Source organism: Podarcis vaucheri (assembly GCF_965113315.1).
Source record: "Podarcis vaucheri genome assembly, chromosome: Z".
NCBI classification, from domain to species: Eukaryota; Metazoa; Chordata; class Lepidosauria; order Squamata; family Lacertidae; genus Podarcis; species Podarcis vaucheri.
The window spans coordinates 48,185,854-48,204,571 of NC_138758.1; the positions used below are offsets into that span (position 1 = coordinate 48,185,854).

General features: G+C 46.6%; 1 protein-coding gene across 4 annotated transcripts in view; it reads left to right on the top strand.

The window, feature by feature from the left end:
- The first annotated feature begins 18,508 nt into the window (after positions 1-18,508).
- Positions 18,509-18,718, top strand: part of EEIG1 (estrogen-induced osteoclastogenesis regulator 1) — a 52,627-nt gene continuing 52,417 nt past the window's right edge. For 2 of the 4 annotated variants that reach the window (XM_082208963.1, XM_082208966.1), the window contains exon 1: positions 18,509-18,664. The gene's annotated coding sequence lies outside the window, so the exon portion shown is untranslated. The remainder of the gene's footprint in view (positions 18,665-18,718) is intronic. The other 2 variants (XM_082208967.1, XM_082208968.1) reach the window with 1 other exon arrangement.

An 18,718-nucleotide genomic window follows, 5' to 3' on the forward strand; every position in this document is an offset into this window, starting at 1 on the left:
CAGCTGGCACAGGTTTCGGACACGTCCTGAGAGAAATGTCTTTGCCTTGGCCAAAATCCATGGGATTTCTTATTATTATTACAGGCTCTGGTCTTGTAGTCCTGGGAAGTTGCTCACTTGCACTTTAAGGACCACAAAGCTAATTGCAGCCTGGATACACTTGCCCAATTCAAACTGAGTCCAATTTGAATTTATGTGCCCATGGTTCTCAACTTTTCAAACCAATCTGTTAAAAGAAAACCATTCTTAAAAAGGGCACTTTGTCCAAATAAGTCAATTTAACTCTATAAGGGATCATTCCTGCTAAACTAAAGCATATCCACCTTCATGTACCTGGTGTTTTATGGATCCAGAAGTTTGTCCTTGGCAAAACGAGGTTTAACACATATTAAAATGGATAGGGAAAGATTGGCATAGTGCCAGGTGGGACAATGAAATGTGGTTATCTAAACATTGGACTACACAATAGTGTGGGCTATTAGAAAGTATAAAATGCATGAGAATTCTCCATTGGTGTGTAAGCAATAAGACATTAAACATAAAAACAGTTACACACAATAAATTGCCCCCCATTGTGGAAATCACACTGTCAGACACATTTCAACATTCTTACATAATAACACATAATACAAAACAAAATAATTAAATATCTGTTGCATATCTCCTCCCCCCTTTGTCAGGTCCACTCCCCCCCCCCCCCGGCAGTCTATATCCTTTGAAAGAGATAGCTGTGGGCACTTTGAAAACTCTGTTGTTGCTGGTCTTGTGATGGGTTGACTGAGTTGAGGGATGTGTTGCTGCTTTTCATCATTGCACATCTGTAGAAGTGATATCCTGTAAGGGGCAGGGTTTTGGGGCGACTTAAAAACACAGTTAGACAAGAAGGATGTCCTCCAGTTTCCATGGGAAGCTGCAAATAATAAAAAATCTTAGCACATTAAGCATTTTATTTATTTCAATATTATTATCACATTTCCACATAATTACTGTTATTATCTGCTAAGTTTGTTTGCTTTCCTTCACTTAATTTTTGTTGTTGTTGTTCTTTTCATATTATAAAATAAAAAATTACTCCACATGTATAGAAAGAGAACTGTAAAAAATACAAAGGTTAAAAAATAAAAAGAAAGCAAAAAATTAGATTACCAGTTAGATGAAAATGGACTTGACACAAAGACATCAGATTCAGAAAATAACTATTATTAAATAATACAAAGATATTATCAAAACCACACATATTACTACTAGACTGAAAAAATGGGAAAACAATGGGGAAAAACTTAAAATTCACCATGTGCTATCTGATAAAAGAACTTCATGAAACTGACTTTCAACATGTGATGAACATGTCCCCAAAGTAAAACACACACACAAAATGAGCTATGAGGAACCAAAAATAAATAAATGCTAAGACACACAATTAATAAGTAACCTGAAGTAATCTGTTTTGGCATTCTAACATCCCAAATGAAAATAAAAGTGTTTCTTGATGTGACATCAGCTGTAATGTTAATACTGGGAAATGAGTTAATACCAAGAAAATGAATGGCAATTTAAAGTTGTGCAGGTACCTTGCACTAGCCAAAATGACAGAATTAATAAGAAATGCTCTGGCAAAAAGGTAAACAAATACCATTCCACAAACAATGTTTGGTTGTGCTTCGATTAACTTCATAGACATCATGGAGAAACAGATTAAATAAACAGATTAAATAAATGAAAACAGATTATTTGTAACTTTAAAAAAGTGTCAAGGCCACAAAGAGATGGAAGTTACTAATATAGCAGGGATTCAGACTTGTTTCACAGAACAGGAAGAAAGTTGCTGTGGGAGGAAAAAGGGACAAACACTTTGTTACCGGGGTTCACATATCCTGTTAAAAGGGAAAATTATTTCATGTGAGAAGCTTGTCAGGAAATGCTGTTCCTAAAATTCCCATTGAGGGGGGAATGCTTTGATATTTACCTGTGAAAAGAATTTGGCATGTTAAGATTTGAAACCTGGAAGGCTCTTGGCTTTTGATGGGCTAGTTGTTGTTTTGTTTTGTTTTGTTTTGTTTTGTTTTTAGCCTTTTGTCTTAAGTAGCCCCTGGAGCAAAGACAGATTAAGGGTGATTTCCCTCAATGGTTCCAAGTTTTCTTTTCTTTTCTTTTCTTTTTTTTTTTTTTGGAAGAAACCTCCTCTCCCCCCTTACAGTTCCCCCTTCCTCTCTCTCTCTTCTTTAGCTGATCTAGCCTCTGTGCATGTGCAGAGTTCATGTCTCAGCAAACCTTTTATACTATTGAAAATGTTGCATCCTTTGGCTAAATTACCATTTGAATAAGGGAAAGGAAGGGTAAGGAGTAGATTTTGAAAACAGGGTTTGATTTTAAACAAAAAAGAGAAACTCAGCAATTTAAGTATTCACCAAAGCTAGCAATTTCAGCCCAAGCAAACTGAGACTGCTTCCTTTATGTACAGGAAAGGGCTAATATCCCTCTGGCTATTCGCAGAACAATGCCACGCCCTTATATATGGGGAAAATGGCCAGAGGGTCAGAATTCATAGGATTTATTTTTTTAACATTCTCAGCCATTCCAGCCTTACCATTTGCAGACAAAAAAATATATTATTATTATTATTATTATTAATATTAATATTTCCTGCCCTTTATTTACAGGAATGGTCAAGGCTAATTCTACTTGATTATTCATTTGTATGTGCTTAAACTTTGAGTAGACTTTTAAGTCTGATTTTTAAATAGTAGACAAAATGATAAACACTGTAATCACTCAAATGCTTGATATTACCAGTTGGGCTTCACCTCTCACCTTTTAAAACTAAAGAGCAAAGCTAGGCTGAATTTCAACTCCATTACCACACCAGAATTGAAGAATTACCCTCCAATGCTTGCAGACACATGGTCTTCCACACAGCCACAAATTGGGAGAGTTGAAAGGGACCCTGGGGTCATCTAGTCCAACCCTCCAAAATATAGGGTTCACAGCAAGATTTCGCAGCAAGATTTGTACTACCAAAGAGGCATACACATTTAAGTACAGATTTACAGCTGGGAAAGGAAACATCTATACTCCTGAGAGGATCTCTTATAAAGCACAGTTAAAGCAGCCCTAGATTTGATTTTTTTTAAAGGGAATACACAAGTGTTGCCCCCTCCCCTCTTTGCAGTTTCCTTTAAAGGAAGCTTACTCGGGAGTAAATTTACCTGGCACAGAAGTAAGAAGGGAGAAAACAACTGAAAGAGGCAGAGTGAAACAAGGGGGAGGGGGGCATTTTCTAACAAAAGAGGCCATGAAGTCTTATAGAGACTGATATCAGGAGCCTTACAATAACTCTTCTGTCCAACCAAATCAAAGTTAAAACTGGACTCAAATATTTTTCTTAGAATGAACACCATACTTTTATAGGCATACGCTTAATGAAATACATACACTGCATTTTAGCTTGAGAGAGCAGTTGTGCTCAACTAGGCTTTTGCAGCAGAAACATTAGGTTAAAAGCACCTTCTAAAATAAGACTGTAGACTCACAATCTCAAAAGTTGGGGCAAAGCAAGAGGTGGGGTAAACATTTGCACACTTCATTCTCATCTTCTCTTATTTAGGACTGCTAAGATCCAGCATGACTTCCTTAGATTTAAATTTTGAAGCAAGCTTGCAGTTTAAACTATGCACACTTAAGAAAGGCAGTCTGCCAGAGACAGAAGGAACAGACAACACACATAACAGACAACATGTAAACATACATATTCTCATATATGTATTAACAGACAACACACATAACAGACAACATGTAAACATGTAAACATATATATTCTCATCCTTTAGTTGGTTATTGCAAGGAGTTGGGCCACTACCTTTGGCTTCATTAAGTGAAATTAGTAGTTAGGTCCCACATGGTTTTATGAAGAAGAAGAAGAAGAAGAAGAGTTTGGATTTGATATCCCGCCTTTCACTCCCTTTAAGGCGTCTCAAAGCGGCTAACATTCTCCTTTCCCTTCCTCCCCCACAACAAACACTCTGTGAGGTGAGTGGGGCTAAGAGACTTCACAGAAGTGTGACTGGCCCAAGGTCACCCAGCAGCTGCAGGTGGAGGAGCGGAGACGCGAACCCGGTTTCCCAGATTACGTGACTACCGCTCTTAACCACTACACCACACTGGCTCACTTATGAGCCTCCTTGCCTCTTCAAACACACCACCAGTTAATCAAACTGGTAGGGCTCACAACGCTTGGTTGACTGGGTACCCCTTTATAGATGCATGCGTTGCTGTTGTTGCTTTTTTTTTTGCTTTTTGCTTTTTTGGGGGTGTGTGTCTGGGATAGAGAAGGGGGAAAGAGAGGGGCTGATTAGGATTGGTATGAGGGGCTGATTAGGATTGGTATGTCTAGGGGTTTGGTATGCTTAGTACAGGGACGTATAGTAAAGAGGAGAAGGGGCTTCTAGTTGCCTGGCAACTTCCTTAGTGGGTTTTAGAGAGCTCTAGCTATCCGGTTCCTTGCATTCCCTTTCCTATTTCCTTATTTCCTATTTCCTTATTTCCTATAACCTGGGGTCTCTTTCCAATCTGCCGGTCCTGCCCAATTCCTCATGGGCTATCCCTCCTGGCAACCTCCTACCTATCGTCACATCTCAGGAAAAGGGGCCCTACTGGACGCCCGCGCCATGCGGTGCCAGATCGGGTGGTCCCTGGATAGAATTTCGGGTCGAAAATCCCCCTTGCTTTCGGAAGCGAGTTTACAGTACACGTGGTATGTAGCTCGACCGGTGCGGCTGGGATTGATACAGAAAGCAAGACCACTTCCTGCCCCCTAGCAAGGACGCTCAGGAAGTTCGGAAAGAGAGCTCCAACCCCTTGCTTTCAACTGGGATGCCCGTTGCAGAGAGTCGGCTATCTTTCAAGTCGGGTCTCTCCGTCTTACTTTCGGGCTCCCAATTGGTGCGGCTGGCTGGAGATTTTAAGGAAAAGGGATAGAGCTCAGAACCCCCCTTTCGGGTTGAGCAGCGGTCCACGGTCTCTCTCACTAACCGGACCAAGAGAAAGGCAAGAAGGAGCGATAGAGAGGAGGGCAGAGAATTCAGTTGCCAGGAGACTTCCACCCCCTTCCCACCAGTGCACTGGATTTTCCTTTTTCCTTATACTCACGCGTCTTCTATGATGATCCCGGGATCGATGAATAAGCCGGCTGGATCCCTCTTTTGCTCCCCGGCTGAACTCCTAGGGCTTTCGATTACCGCCCAGAAGATGGCTGGGGGTCCAAAAGGATCTTCCCAGGCAAAATGGCCTGGAGCCGGCTGAAGATTTCGGGGGCCCCAGTCAGCAGCTCGGGAGAACCACAAGCCCCGCGTTGGGCAGCCAACTGTTACGGCTAAAATCTGGGTGCGGGGTTACTCTGCCACCCAGCTCATCGGACTAAGTCCGTGGGTCCCTGCGGAAGAAAATGAGCTCAGCCGGACACAGGAGCAAACTGCAGAAGGTCCAAGTTTATTGCGCAACAGGTTCAAGGCGAGATTGAACCCAGAGAAAGGGGTGACATGAACTTTTGAAATTTCCCTCCATATCCCAGAATACAGTGCAAAATACATCCCAGTTACATCATGAATACATTAAGAAGAGGTTGGGTTACACAGATTAACATATGGAGGAGGGAGGGGTGAATATGCAGAGAGCCGGATGGAGGAGGGAGGGGGAATATGCAGAGCTGGAGATATGCGCAGATAAGCACATCCTGAGAAGGCAATGGTCCATGTACACATAGTCTGTCACCTGGCATTGCCCAGAGGAAAGGTTTGGCAGAGTGATTTTGACAGGATTACTTGAGAGATTATGGAGGACAGGGGAGGGGTGATGGAGTCCTAGAGAAATTGAGCAAATATATTGTAGTGAAGAAGACATGCCCCCCCCTTCCGTAACAAGTGGATCAAGGCAGTCTCTCACATTGGCACAACAAATCCACAATCTTTTATGGTTAAAAAAGTGATGGGGGGGGGATGCTCTGAAAAATGTAGGGTGAATTAATAATTGACAGTTATATAGAATAACCCGATGCAAGCAAATCAGGCAGAATGCTCATTATTGTATAATCTCCCTGCAAATATGCAATAATGAAGAGTGGAGAACATATAACCTCCTTTTAAGCTTTGTGCAAGCAAATCAGGATGAATGCTCAGTAAACAGATCATCTTTAGATGCCCTAGCTCTTAGGCCAGGGGGCAAGCTGATTTTTGTTTTATCACTCTCCATCTTCCTTTTGCATGTGTGGGAAACCCTTGTCCCACCAGTTGTTGCTGAAGTACGACTCCCATGAGCCCCAGCAAGCATGGGATTTTTTGCAGCTGAAAAAAAGAATAGGAGATGGGGATGGAACAAGAGAACAAGCAAATTCTAGCACAAATTCTTCATTAAGTTACATAAAAACACAACAATGTTTTAAAGGAGGTGGTGAACTGTTGAAGGCTGGGGTGGGCACAATAATCTGTTAAATGTCCACTCCCAAGGCTTAGATCAGGAATGGGGAACCTATTGCCTTCTAGGTGTTGCTACACAAACAGTGCCTTGTATGGTTACACTACTACATGCCGGTCTGGCGGTTTGGATATCTGAAACTGCAGTGTGTATAGTGAGGTTTGGGTACTAATTATTTGTGATTGGCTAAGTGATTTTTTTGTATAAAGAGAATTTGGATAGTGGGGCATACATTTATTTGCTTTTCATCAATGGACTCTTCTTACATTCTTGCTCTACCTAATGCTAAGGCTGGCCCTGGGTGCAACCTTGCTTTGCTGGTAACAGAGGCAGGAATATGCATCCCCTCTGTTCTCTAGTCCAGTGTTTCCCAACCACTGTTCCGTGGCACACTAGTGTGCCGCGAGATGTTGCCTGGTGTGCCGCGGGAAAAATTAAAAAATTTGAAAGATTTTTTTTTTAAGTCAAATTTTCGATTGGGGCGCCATCACTAGATGACCCCTGGGGTTCCCTCCCTCCCTCCCGCTCTGCGCCTCCCTCCTCCTCCTCCTCCGGGGAGGCCCTTCCTGGCTCTCGGCCAAGGCTTGGCGGCTGCCACTCACTCACTCGCTCGCTCGCCCACCCGTCCCCCCATCCCTACACCCGGCCTCTCCCCCTCCGTCCCCGGCGCAGGGGCTGCCGGGATCCGTAGTCCCCTCGCCCTTGGGCTCCGCGCCCGCGCGGGGTGCGCAAACTATGTTTCCCAGCGTGGCCTGGCGGGCCGGGCGTTTTGTTTGAAGCGCTCTTCTCCTGGCCATGGAATGAGCGCAGCGGCGGCGGCCGGGCGGGCAGGGGCTCTTCTGCGCAGACCCCGCGCAGCCTGCCTGCGCCCCCGCGGAGGTCGGGCGGCAGGATGGAGCCCGGGGATCCCCGCGGAGGCGGAGCGGCGGAGGCTGCCCCCCAGGTAGGGCTGCGTTGGGTTTTTTTTATTTTTGCAATGCTGCATCCGCACTGGAGGGGACGCATCGGACCGTGGGGAGACCCCTTGGCAGGCATGCAAGGCAATGCATGTGTGCAGGCGTTGCATGGAGTGCAGTGCAATGCAATGGCAACGCGGCGCCCTGCATGCATGCATGCAACTTCCACTGGCGCTCCGGACTTGGCAGGTGAGGGGGGTCCCCAGTGGGCGGCAGAGAGAGCCGGGAGGGCAAAGGGGAGCCAGGGGGGAGCAGTGCTGCTCCCCGAGCTGAGCCCTGGGGTAAACTTTGGCGTCGTTGCGCCGGGTGTTGGAAGCGGAGGCTGGCGGGGGCCCCTCACCTGCAAAACCTGGTTGCCTCTCATATATTTCGTGCATTGCATTCATCGCCCGCTTTCTCCTCCAAGGAGCTCCCGGGGGCGCACGTGGTTCTCCCCGTGTTATCCTCGCAACAACAGCCCTGCGAGGTGGGTCAGGCGAGTGGCCCAAGGGAGCACGCAGGGATTGTCCTGGCCAGGTGGGGTGATTTGAACCCTGCTCTCTGCCCGGTCTTCGTCCTCATTTAGCCCCCACATGTGCATGACTGTGCATGACTGAGGTTTTCCCCCCTCGTCTTGGCTATGGTGTGAGTCTGTGCTGTTAATTAATGGGGTTCTGCCTTCGGAGAAGATGAGCCAGCCCTCAAGGAGGTGATTAGGTAATTTGCTAGCAATTCATGTCCCTCCCAGCGTGACGCTGCGCGCTGACGTCACGGGGCTGTAATGGTGGTGTGCCTCGAGATTTTTTTCATGAAACAAGTGTGCCTTTGCCCAAAAAAGGTTGGGAAACACTGCTCTAGTCCTGTAGCAATAAAGTGCTTAATTTTCAGAAAAAGAGATACACACACCTTACATGTATCTTAGTGTGTGTGTTTTTCCCTGTTGCTAGGTTGCATGTGTGTTAGAGTGTGTCAGGCAACAGAGATGAAAATTCCCGGGTGTCAAAAAAAGGTTATTTATCTATGCCACTACGGCGGCCCCTGTTTTGTTAGCCCCAAAATGGAAAACAAGTGAGGTCCCAACCAAAGAAGAATGGCGACTTAAACTGATGGAATATGTGCAGCTTGCGGCTCTAACTTATAGAACAAGAAGAACATTTGTTTAAAGAAGATTGGAAAATGTTTATTGAATATGTTACCGGAAAAATCCGAGGGCTCCCTTGGACAAAAACAAAGACACCAACCAGGATAACTTGGAGCAAAACAGCAGCCTGTAGGCTTGGCCTTTATTGAACTGTTGCAACAGGGTGTTCCCCTCACTTGCAAGAGAGAGGAAAGACCCAGAAAGATGGTGTGCAAGGCCTTATAAAAACTTTTGAAATTCCCATCCTCTAGGTCAAGCCCACCCCCAGAAACATCATGCATACATTACAGAAAGGAAGGGTTGAGGGAGGAGTTGTGGTGGTAACCTGAGTGTCCTGTCACCTGGCTGGTTCCTCCTTTCCCCCTCCCCATGAGTCACTTCCAGGAGACAAAGGGGAGTTGGCAGTTTCCTGCCCCCAGAGGGAAGATCTGATCATTGTCCTTTGTTTCAGTCCATGCTGAATCCACTTGCATATGCAAGTTCTTTGTGATCTTGATGGTCTTCTGTCTAGGACCATCAGGGTTGGCATAGCAACTGGGCAGGGCTCCTGTGGATGTGCTGGGATGGTGAAGGGATTATGGCTGACCAGAACCAAGCCACCCCCCTTTGATAGTCCTTGTCATATGGAGTAAAACAAAAATGGAACAGTGCAAATCCGATGTATGGTTGATTTTTCTATGAATTTATAACAGAAGTGTGGCATATGTAGTGTGGGAGTGTGAGTGTGTGAAGTTTGAACAAACTGAATGATTGGGGTGGGGGGTTCCTGCTACAAATATATGGGGGAAACATCTGAAAACGTTGGCAGCATTAAGATAAATTCAAGAGTATAAATAAGTTTTGATGGAAGCCCTAGTTCAGGTGGGACCTGCCACAAAAATTAGTGAGGAGCTCCTTGTTGCAGCCAGCCATATACCCTTCTGCTGGATACTCCATTCCAGTTCTTACCAGGTTTTCATATTTTTTTTACAGCCAACAGCCAACAAGCTTGGGCTGGTCATTTCCCCCTGGGTCTGACCCCACCCCATAGGACTGGTGTGGGCAGAGGAGGGGGGTGGAGGAGAGATAGCCTTGAGAGGCTCTGTGGTATAGTGGTAGATTGTCGTCTACAGGCTCTCTCAGCTATCTGCCTATCTCCCATTCCCACCACCCTTCTGAGTAACACCCCTCCCCACCTTCTCACTATATAGAAGGATCTGGCAACTTCTGTTTCAGTGTATCTGAAGAAGTGTGCATGCACACGAAAGCTCATACCAAGAACTAACTTAGTTGGTCTTTAAGGTGCTACTGGAAGGAATTTTTTTTTATTTTGTGGTATAGTGGTTAGAGTGCTGGATTAGGACCTGGTAGGCCCAAGAACTCACTGGCTAGCCTTGGACCAGTCAGTGTCTCTCAGCCTAACCTGTACCTCATACTTCTATGTACAGGTAGGTAGCAGCATTGGCCTTCCATAGTCGAAATGTAGCAATTAGGCCGGTCAAATGACCATGCAGCAATCAGAGAAATAAAGCAATAAAGTTTTAATTGTTTGCCTGCAGCAAGCAATGGCGTGGAGGAATAAGTTCCGAAGTCCAGCCCCTCCCAACAGGGGAGGCTTCCCTTTATACATTCTTGAATCAGGTCTTTATCCAATCAAAAGTTACAGCATTACACATACTCAGATAGAGACAATAGATTCTGCCTAGAGACAAGAACTGCTTTGCCTAGAGATTGTGTTCCAGATAGAGACATTAGGTTCCGCCTAGAGATACAGTAGATACATTAGGTTCCGCCTAGAGATAAGGCATGAGTAGTTGGACATTACCCTTCCATGTCCTCATTTGGTAATCCTTATCAGCCTATCTCTCCGTGCCTCTGAATAGTGGGTGTCTGAGTGTTTTTACTGGATATGGGGGCCTGGCCTAGATCAACGAAATGACTTCCTTGCTTAACATTTTAACTCACAAGCTGGCTTCCCTGAGCATGTTGCCACAGAAACAAAATTAAAAAAATTCCTTCCAGTAGCACCTTAGAGACCAACTAAGTTTGTTATTGGTATGAGCTTTCGTGTGCATGCACACTTCTTCAAATACATACCAATAACTAACTTAGTTAGTCTGTAAGGTAAGGTGCTACTGGAAGGAACTCTACCTCATAGGGCTGTTGTGAGAATAAAACGGGGAGGAAGAGAACCACATACATATGCTATATTGAACCAGTGTGGTGCAGTGATTAAGAGTGTAGACTTGTAATCAGGTTCGCGTCTCCGCTCCTCCACATGCAGCTGCTGGGTGACCTTGGGCTAATCACACTTCTCTGAAGTCTCTCAGCCTCATTCACCTCACAGAGTGTTTGTTGTGGGGGAGGAAGGGAAAGGAGATTTTTAACGGCTTTGAGACTCCTTAAAGGTAAAGGGACCCCTGACCATTAGGTCCAGTCGTGGCCGACTCTGGGGTTGCGACGCTCATCTCGCTTTACTGGCCAAGAGAGCCAGCGTACAGCTTCCGGGTCATGTGGCCAGCATGACTAAGCCACTTATGGCGAACCAGAGCAGCGCATGGAAACGCCGTTTACCTTCCTGCCGGAGCGGTACCTATTTATCTACTTGCACTGGTATGCTTTTGAACTGCTAGGTTGGCAGGAGCAGGGACCAAGCAACAGGAGCTCACCCCGTCGTGGGGATTCGAACCGCCAACCTTCTGATCGGCAAGTCCTAGGCTCTGTGGTTTAACCCACAGCGCCACCCGCGTCCCTTTTGAGACTCCTTATGAAAGGGACTTCAGAAATACAGACCAGGAATGAAAAAATCAGGCAGCAAAGTTTCTTAAAGAAAAAGTTTTTTTTTATTTGGATTTTTGTCAGACAAAAAGCAAATAGGGTGCATTCAGGAAAATGAAGAATGCCCACCCCTCCTTGGGGGTAGCTAACTCATATACCTTCTTGCAAAGCACAGTTCAGCCCCTTGGCATCCCTTTAGCCAATGATTGACAATTTCCTATGGTCATTGATGCATATTCATTAAAGCTCAACCAATTAATAAATTGGTGTGTCCTTTCGGTTCCAAGTTGCCTATTCCACTAGGTGGCGCTACTGGCTTATAACCTATTTACCAGTTCCTGGAACTGGGCTTGAGCAGGTGTTTACTGGAAGCGCATCCTGTGGTTTTGACAGTTTCTCTAAGTGGTTAGCTATGTCCTGTTTGTCAGGGGTCATTTCTCAGAAATGGCTTAACCTCAGGTGCAAGCTACCCTAACCGCATCCTTGCAAGCTAGCTGCCTCTACAAAAGGTGGCAAAGTGGTAAACAGGAGAAAGAGAAATGTGCTTTTTTTTAGATGGCTCTATAATATGGCTTCAGAGGTTCTTAGCCTGGCTTTCCATTGGTCATCCTGACCTTCAGCCCTGCATTCCCCCCTTTCCATCACGAAAATGCTGACCGGTCACGGTTCCCCATTTTCGCTTGATGGACCTATAGGTACAATATCATAGAGAGCCAGGAAATGTACACTTCTGTGGATACACGGGCCTCCCTCTATGACCCTGTCAAGTCTTCAAATATGGTGCTGGGGAACCACGTAGGTGGTGTTCAGAATCTTGACCTCGCACGCATACCCAGCACTCAGACCTGTTCAGGCTCTTGGCCACAGCTGTGGTCATGTTCAGGAAGGTGTTCTCCCTCCACCCGGTGGCCATCTGAGAGGTGAGAACCATCAGGAGGTAGGGTATGATCCACATCCTGATTCGAGGAATGTTCGGTGGCCCAGAACAAAGAACTGTACCACCAACACAGAAATACCACAGGCCAAAGGGATGGTGGCCCATGAAGGCCAGGTCATGTGGGCCTCTAACTCCTGGCCCTACTGAGGCGTGAACAGCATCTACACACAAAACGTTCCCACTCTACACAGGGAAAAGTGGCCGCCTGACACTGATACACTGCTAGGCCTCGGGAGCTATAGGGATGGCAATAGACTCTGTAAAGTTCAAAGGCTGGTCCTACTGGGTGGAGGTCACCTACGTGGTCTCTGACCAGGGCCTATGGAGGCTGAAGCCTGGGGTGGCAACCCTTATGCAGCCACAAGAATACCCTACCACATTCAAGGGTATTATGTGTGGAGTTACCAGGCCAGGTATTCTTCCGGGATTATGGGAGGCTCGAGCCACCACGACAACCACAGGTGGGGCTGCAGGATTTACTGGCACTTGTTCAGCAATTTCAATGCGCACCTGGTTCAGGCTCCCTCCCCTGCAATATTTGCATTAAGATAGGCTCCGTCCCATGCAACACCTGGATTAAGATTAGGACCTGGTCTACCAGATGAGGTTGGTACAGTGCTCTACCCCCTGAATGACAGTTGGTTACCCCCCCACAACAGCAAGAGCGGTCCAGAACTCGATAGATTTTGACCGTCTCTGCAACTTCCTGTAGGAGCAGTACCCATGTGCGCTGGACAGTGGTGTGGAAGAGAAGCCACAGTGGGGTAGTGGGATGTTTCAATACGGCAACCTCATCAAACCCCTGTTTCCAATAGCCAATGAGCACGCCATTTCTTACCACTGGCAAGACGAACCAGTCGTAGCAGAGGTCCGCAGGCCAATAGGGTCGGTATGGCTCGGTGGGGTCAGGGCAATAGGACATAGAGCAAATCAACACAGAACATAATAGAGAAAAGGGGAAAGTCCTTGTGAAAGTCCTTGTGATGATCAGTCGCAGGATCTCGTTGCCCGTGGCCCAACGCGTTTCCGGTAGCGTCAGACACAAGGTGATGATCAGACGCGTGTGATGCACCCAGGGAATCACGTCGGCTATTCTCACCGCAGTTGGGATGGAGAGGAGGACGGTATACGGGTCTCGCCACTTGGGGATGAGGGGGTTGCGCTTCCACGCTGTCACCCGGCTGGAACTGGTGTACCGGCTCAGCGAGACTGCACGGTGTAGGCTCGAGGTAGTACCTGGAAAGGGAAGCAAACACACACGGGGACAGGAATTGCACTTGTTCCTGAGTGATGTGATCTCCCACCCGCCCCAAACTGGCGGGGATGTCTCGGACGAAAGCGGGTGGTCTGCCATACAAAAGTTCAAAGGGTGATAGTCTCAGTCTCTTGGTTGGAGCGCTCCGAATCCGAAACAAGGCAATGGGCAGGACATCTATCCAGTTGATTCCCGTCTCCTGGGTCAGCTTGGCCAAGTGGGTCTTCAAGGTGCGATTCATACGCTCAGGTTTTCCCAAACTCTGGGGTCTGTAGGCTGTGTGTAGCCTTCAGTTTATCTGCAACGCCTTGCACACTTCTTGCACAACTTCATCAATGAAGGCAGGGCCATTGTCACTGCCAATACTTCTGGGGAGGCCAAATCGGGGTATGAGTTCATGTAACAGTTTCTTGGACACTTCACGAGGTATCTCTGTTCTAGTGGGGTACGCCTCTGTCCAACCCGTCAGCGTGAAGACAAACACAAGCAGGTATTTGATGCCCCTAACTGGAGGTAGTTCAGTGAAGTCCACAATCAGGCTTTCCATAGGGGTAAAGGTCACGTGTTGTACACCCGGTGGGGGAAGGTGGCCTTGCCTAGGGTTGCTCTTGGCGCACAGGACACACTTTTGGGAGATAGCAGCAATTAGTTGGGATAGGTTGGGGATGTAGAGTATTCTCCCAAGGTGTGCTTTAGCAGCTGGGCTTCCTATGTGAGTAGACTCGTGGTAGTTCTTTACAATCACGGTAGCCAGATGTTGGGGCACAAAAACACGGTTTTCTGGTAGACGGAACCATCCCTCCTGGAGTGTTGCTCCTTCCTGGCGTGCCCACTGTTGCTCCTCCGGTGTGTAGCGTGGTTCCACATCGTCTGGAGTGAGTTGTGGGATGAGGGCTGCGTTGAGTGCTGGTGGAGGTTTCAAAGCTGCTTCACGAGCTGCGTTGTCTGCCTTCCGGTTGCCCCTAGTGACCATGTCCTGGCCTCTCCGATGGCCTTTGCAGTGCATCACGGCAATCTCTTCGGGACCCCATGCTGCTTCCAGTAACGTCTCAACTTCTGGACGTTATAGCCTTGCATCCAACTGCCAATTGCAGGGCAATGCCTTTTGCTGTTGGACTTCGCCTCAAAACACAAACAACTCTTGGAGACTTTGGCTTTCTTAGAACTCTTGGAACGGCTTGCCTGGCTTGCACCCCCACTTCTGGGTGCTCTGCTGCCTGAGGAACAACTTGTAACTGCCTTCCTCTTCCCATATCTCAGCCTCTTTCCAGCCCACAGTCCATCACACAGATTTATTGAAGCGTAGAAACAGCTTCCCGAAACAGCCTAAGCCCCCTCTGGGCTTGGTACTTTTTCTGGCCATCCTCTAGCCCCCTCTGGGCTTTCTGGGCGTCCCACAGCCCCTTCTGGTCTGGCTGCCACTGTGGCCTGACATGCTGTCTTCAGTTCCTGCCACACGACCCAGGGCTTCCTCCCTTGGAATATTGGCAACAGCCAAGAATCAAGGCTGGCCCTTAAAATGGCTAGGACCCTTTGGTCTCTCTAGAACATCAGGCACGTCTGCTTCACAAGCTTCCACTGCGCCTGCAGACTTCTCAATGGGTTGGGCAAAGCCTGTTTAGCCTGTATACCCCTTATATTCCATAAGGGTGAGAACCGAATGGGGCACATTCACATGCATCTCCTGGCCAAACATGAACCTGTCTGCTTCTTCCACTAGTGTGACGGTGGCAGTGACAGCCCACAGACAGGGTGGCCAGCCTTTCACTGTGGAATCTAATTGCTTGATAGTCTCAAAGGCTTCTTGTTGGGCCGGTCCCCACTCAAAGGGGTCTCTTTCCCTTCCTCTGGTAACTTCATTTAGAGGTTTTGTTAAAATACTGAAGCCTGGGATCAGGATTCTGCAAAGGCTGCTGCTCCACAACTTTAAACTTGTCTTTTAGGGATATCACAATCTCTGCCTTTTCTTCCAGTGACCTTCTGACAATTTCTAGATGGTCAGTATGTTCAGCAAGTTGTCTGGATAAATTAGCTAAATCTTCATCCCTTTTTTTTGCATTTTGTAAAGTGAGCTGGTTGTGTGAATCTTTCACTGATTTCAGCTCATTCACAAAACTTTGTTCTCTGTTTTTCTTTTAATTTTAATAACTTGTTCAATTTCTCCTTTGCAGAGATATGTTCATCAACCTGGGATTTAAGATGGTCTGTTCCCTCCTTACATTCTATTTCTGTTTCTTGCAATTTTTAGCTGATTTACTTATTTGTTCTTTAAGCAATTTAATTTGTGACTCACACTCCATGAGTTTGTTGTTGTAAGTAACATCACAAATATTGATTGCAGAATGAAGATCTTTAACTGTTTGGCTAGTCTCTTTGATTTGCCTAACAAATTCTTCATTCTCTTTTGTTTTACTAGCGTTTTCAATTTTTTTTTTCTCAGTCAGTTCTGATTTTATTGCACTTAACTGCTCAGAAAGTTCTGAAAGCTTTCTGCCTCCACTGTTCACACCTTTGGTTTGTACATCCTTCAGCAATTTCCCTGTCTTGCATTTCATACTCTTTGCATTTGATCTGACATTTCAGAATATTAATCTGCTCAGAATACACATTTGTATTTGAAATAATAACAGAAATTTCTTTGTCTTTCTCAACTAAAACCTCTCTGAGGTTGTCAAATTCTCTTCCATGCCTCTGGAGGTCTTGAATTAGTTGAGACCTCTCTTCTAAATGACTTGTGTTTAATCTATTAAGTCCTTCATTTGTCTGCTCAAGATCCTGTTACATTAATTCTATAGCAGCATCCTGTTTCATGGTCTTTTTTTTATTTTCCTCTGTTAATGCAGTAATAACTGCTTACTGTTCTGTACACTCTTCTCCATAAACACTGCACTTCTTTTGGACATCTTCCCTCCAAAACCTGACATGAGGGAGTGACTTTGCAATGTTCAGTCCTGCATTTCTTCAACCGGGGGGGGGGGGGGTTGTCATCTACAACCTTCAGCCAGTTGTCTATATAGGGGATCTGGTCAGGATGTCCCCCCCTGGTCTATGCCATAGTCTCCGCTGAATCCTTTCTTGAAGTTGTTTAACATGCATTGAAGGGGAATTACTGGACCTTTCAAGCCTTTCGAGCCTCCCCCCTCCCATTTTCAGTATGGCCCTGTACAGCGTCCCCACACCAAACACTCACACATTCATTTCTCAACTTTTCTCGCCCAGGTGCGGTCGCCCGACTGGGAAACGGAGTACTTGTTGCTACGACCCCAGGGGAATGCCCCGGGGTAACACACATACATGCACAAAATGCCTCTCTCGTTGGACGCTTGCACGACACACTTAACCACCCTGTGCCCCCCCTTTTCTCTCCTTCCTAATACTAAAGCGTGGGTGGTTCTGAGGGGTCAACCCTTCTACTTAATGCCACTATCCACGCTGGAGATTTGATCAGAACCTCCCTTCTCCTTAATTAAAAGGAGGATTTCCTATCCCCTCAGGGCTTGTTGCCATGTACTCACCCCAGCCGGCTGTTCTCTGCCCTGTCCTCCCAACCTCTGCTCTTCAAATCCGTTGTCCTCTGTCCCAGGATACAGCAAGAGGGTCAAGTTGCCTTCTGTCCCCCTCCGAAGAAAAGGTTCGGTGTGCACTTGGAAGCCAGGAGGTCTGTTGGCCCTCCGCCGTCACTGCCCAGAGGGCAAGGGAGCTGCCTCCTGGTCTCTGAGGACACTTAAAGTCCTTCTGATCCGAGTCACTTTTGGCACCAGAAATGAAAGGGACTTCAGAAATACAGACCAGGAATGAAAAAATCAGGCAGCAAAGTTTCTTAAAGAAAAAGTTTTTTTTTATTTGGATTTTTGTCAGACAAAAAGCAAATAGGGTGCATTCAGGAAAATGAAGAATGCCCACCCCTCCTTGGGGGTAGCTAACTCATATACCTTCTTGCAAAGCACAGTTCAGCCCCTTGGCATCCCTTTAGCCAATGATTGACAATTTCCTATGGTCATTGATGCATATTCATTAAAGCTCAACCAATTAATAAATTGGTGTGTCCTTTCGGTTCCAAGTTGCCTATTCCACTAGGTGGCGCTACTGGCTTATAACCTATTTACCAGTTCCTGGAACTGGGCTTGAGCAGGTGTTTACTGGAAGCGCATCCTGTGGTTTTGACAGTTTCTCTAAGTGGTTAGCTATGTCCTGTTTGTCAGGGGTCGTTTCTCAGAAATGGCTTAACCTCAGGTGCAAGCTACCCTAACCGCATCCTTGCAAGCTAGCTGCCTCTACAAAAGGTGGCAAAGTGGTAAACAGGAGAAAGAGAAATGTGCTTTTTTTTAGATGGCTCTATAATATGGCTTCAGAGGTTCTTAGCCTGGCTTTCCATTGGTCATCCTGACCTTCAGCCCTGCACTTAGGGTAGTGATAAAGCAGGATATCAAATCCAAACTCATCTCTTCTTCTCCTTTGGAGGAAAAAGTGGGAAATATTAAATAAATAAAATGCTTAAATGATACATTCATCTCTCTGGAGGAGAGATGTTCATTACAAAAATAAATATTTATATTTGTGTTTTTATATTGTGTTTGTCGGATAAAGGGTGGTGTATAAATTTAAATAATAATAATAATAATAATAATAATAATAATAATAAAAAATCAAAGTAAGGCCCTTGCTTGAGAAGCACTTTTCTCTCTTCCTCATCATTCCTTTCCCCCTCTCAATTCATTCCCGAATCCCCTTACGCCTCGTTTTCCCGCCATTTCCATAAAACCCTGAGGTATTGGGGAAGAGGAGGCGGGCCCTTTCATTTGAGCGAAGGCACCCCTTCTCCAATCGCTTCGCCGCTGAAGTCATCCACGCGCCCAATTGGAAACCGGACTTCTTCCTGCCCCTTCGTTTTTTTTCTACTTCTTCTTCTTTCCGTAGGGGGCGTGGCGAGGGGGGGGAGGAGAAAAGCACTGCCCAATCCTCGGAGAGCGGCTGCACTTCTTCCTCTCCCCCCCCCGCACTCGCGCCCAATTTATGGACGGAGACAGAGCGCGAGCGAGCGAGCGAATGCCTTGACTGCACAAGCGCAGGCGGCGCCTCCTCCCGCTCCTCCATCCCCTTCCGCCTCCTCGCGTTACGCTGTCGGCGCAGCGGGCGCATTCGGCGTAGCGGTGCCAGCGCCGAGGAGGAGGGAGGTGAGAGCGAGTCGGTCTCGGGTGGGGGGTGGGTGGCAGTGTGAGGTAAAAGCG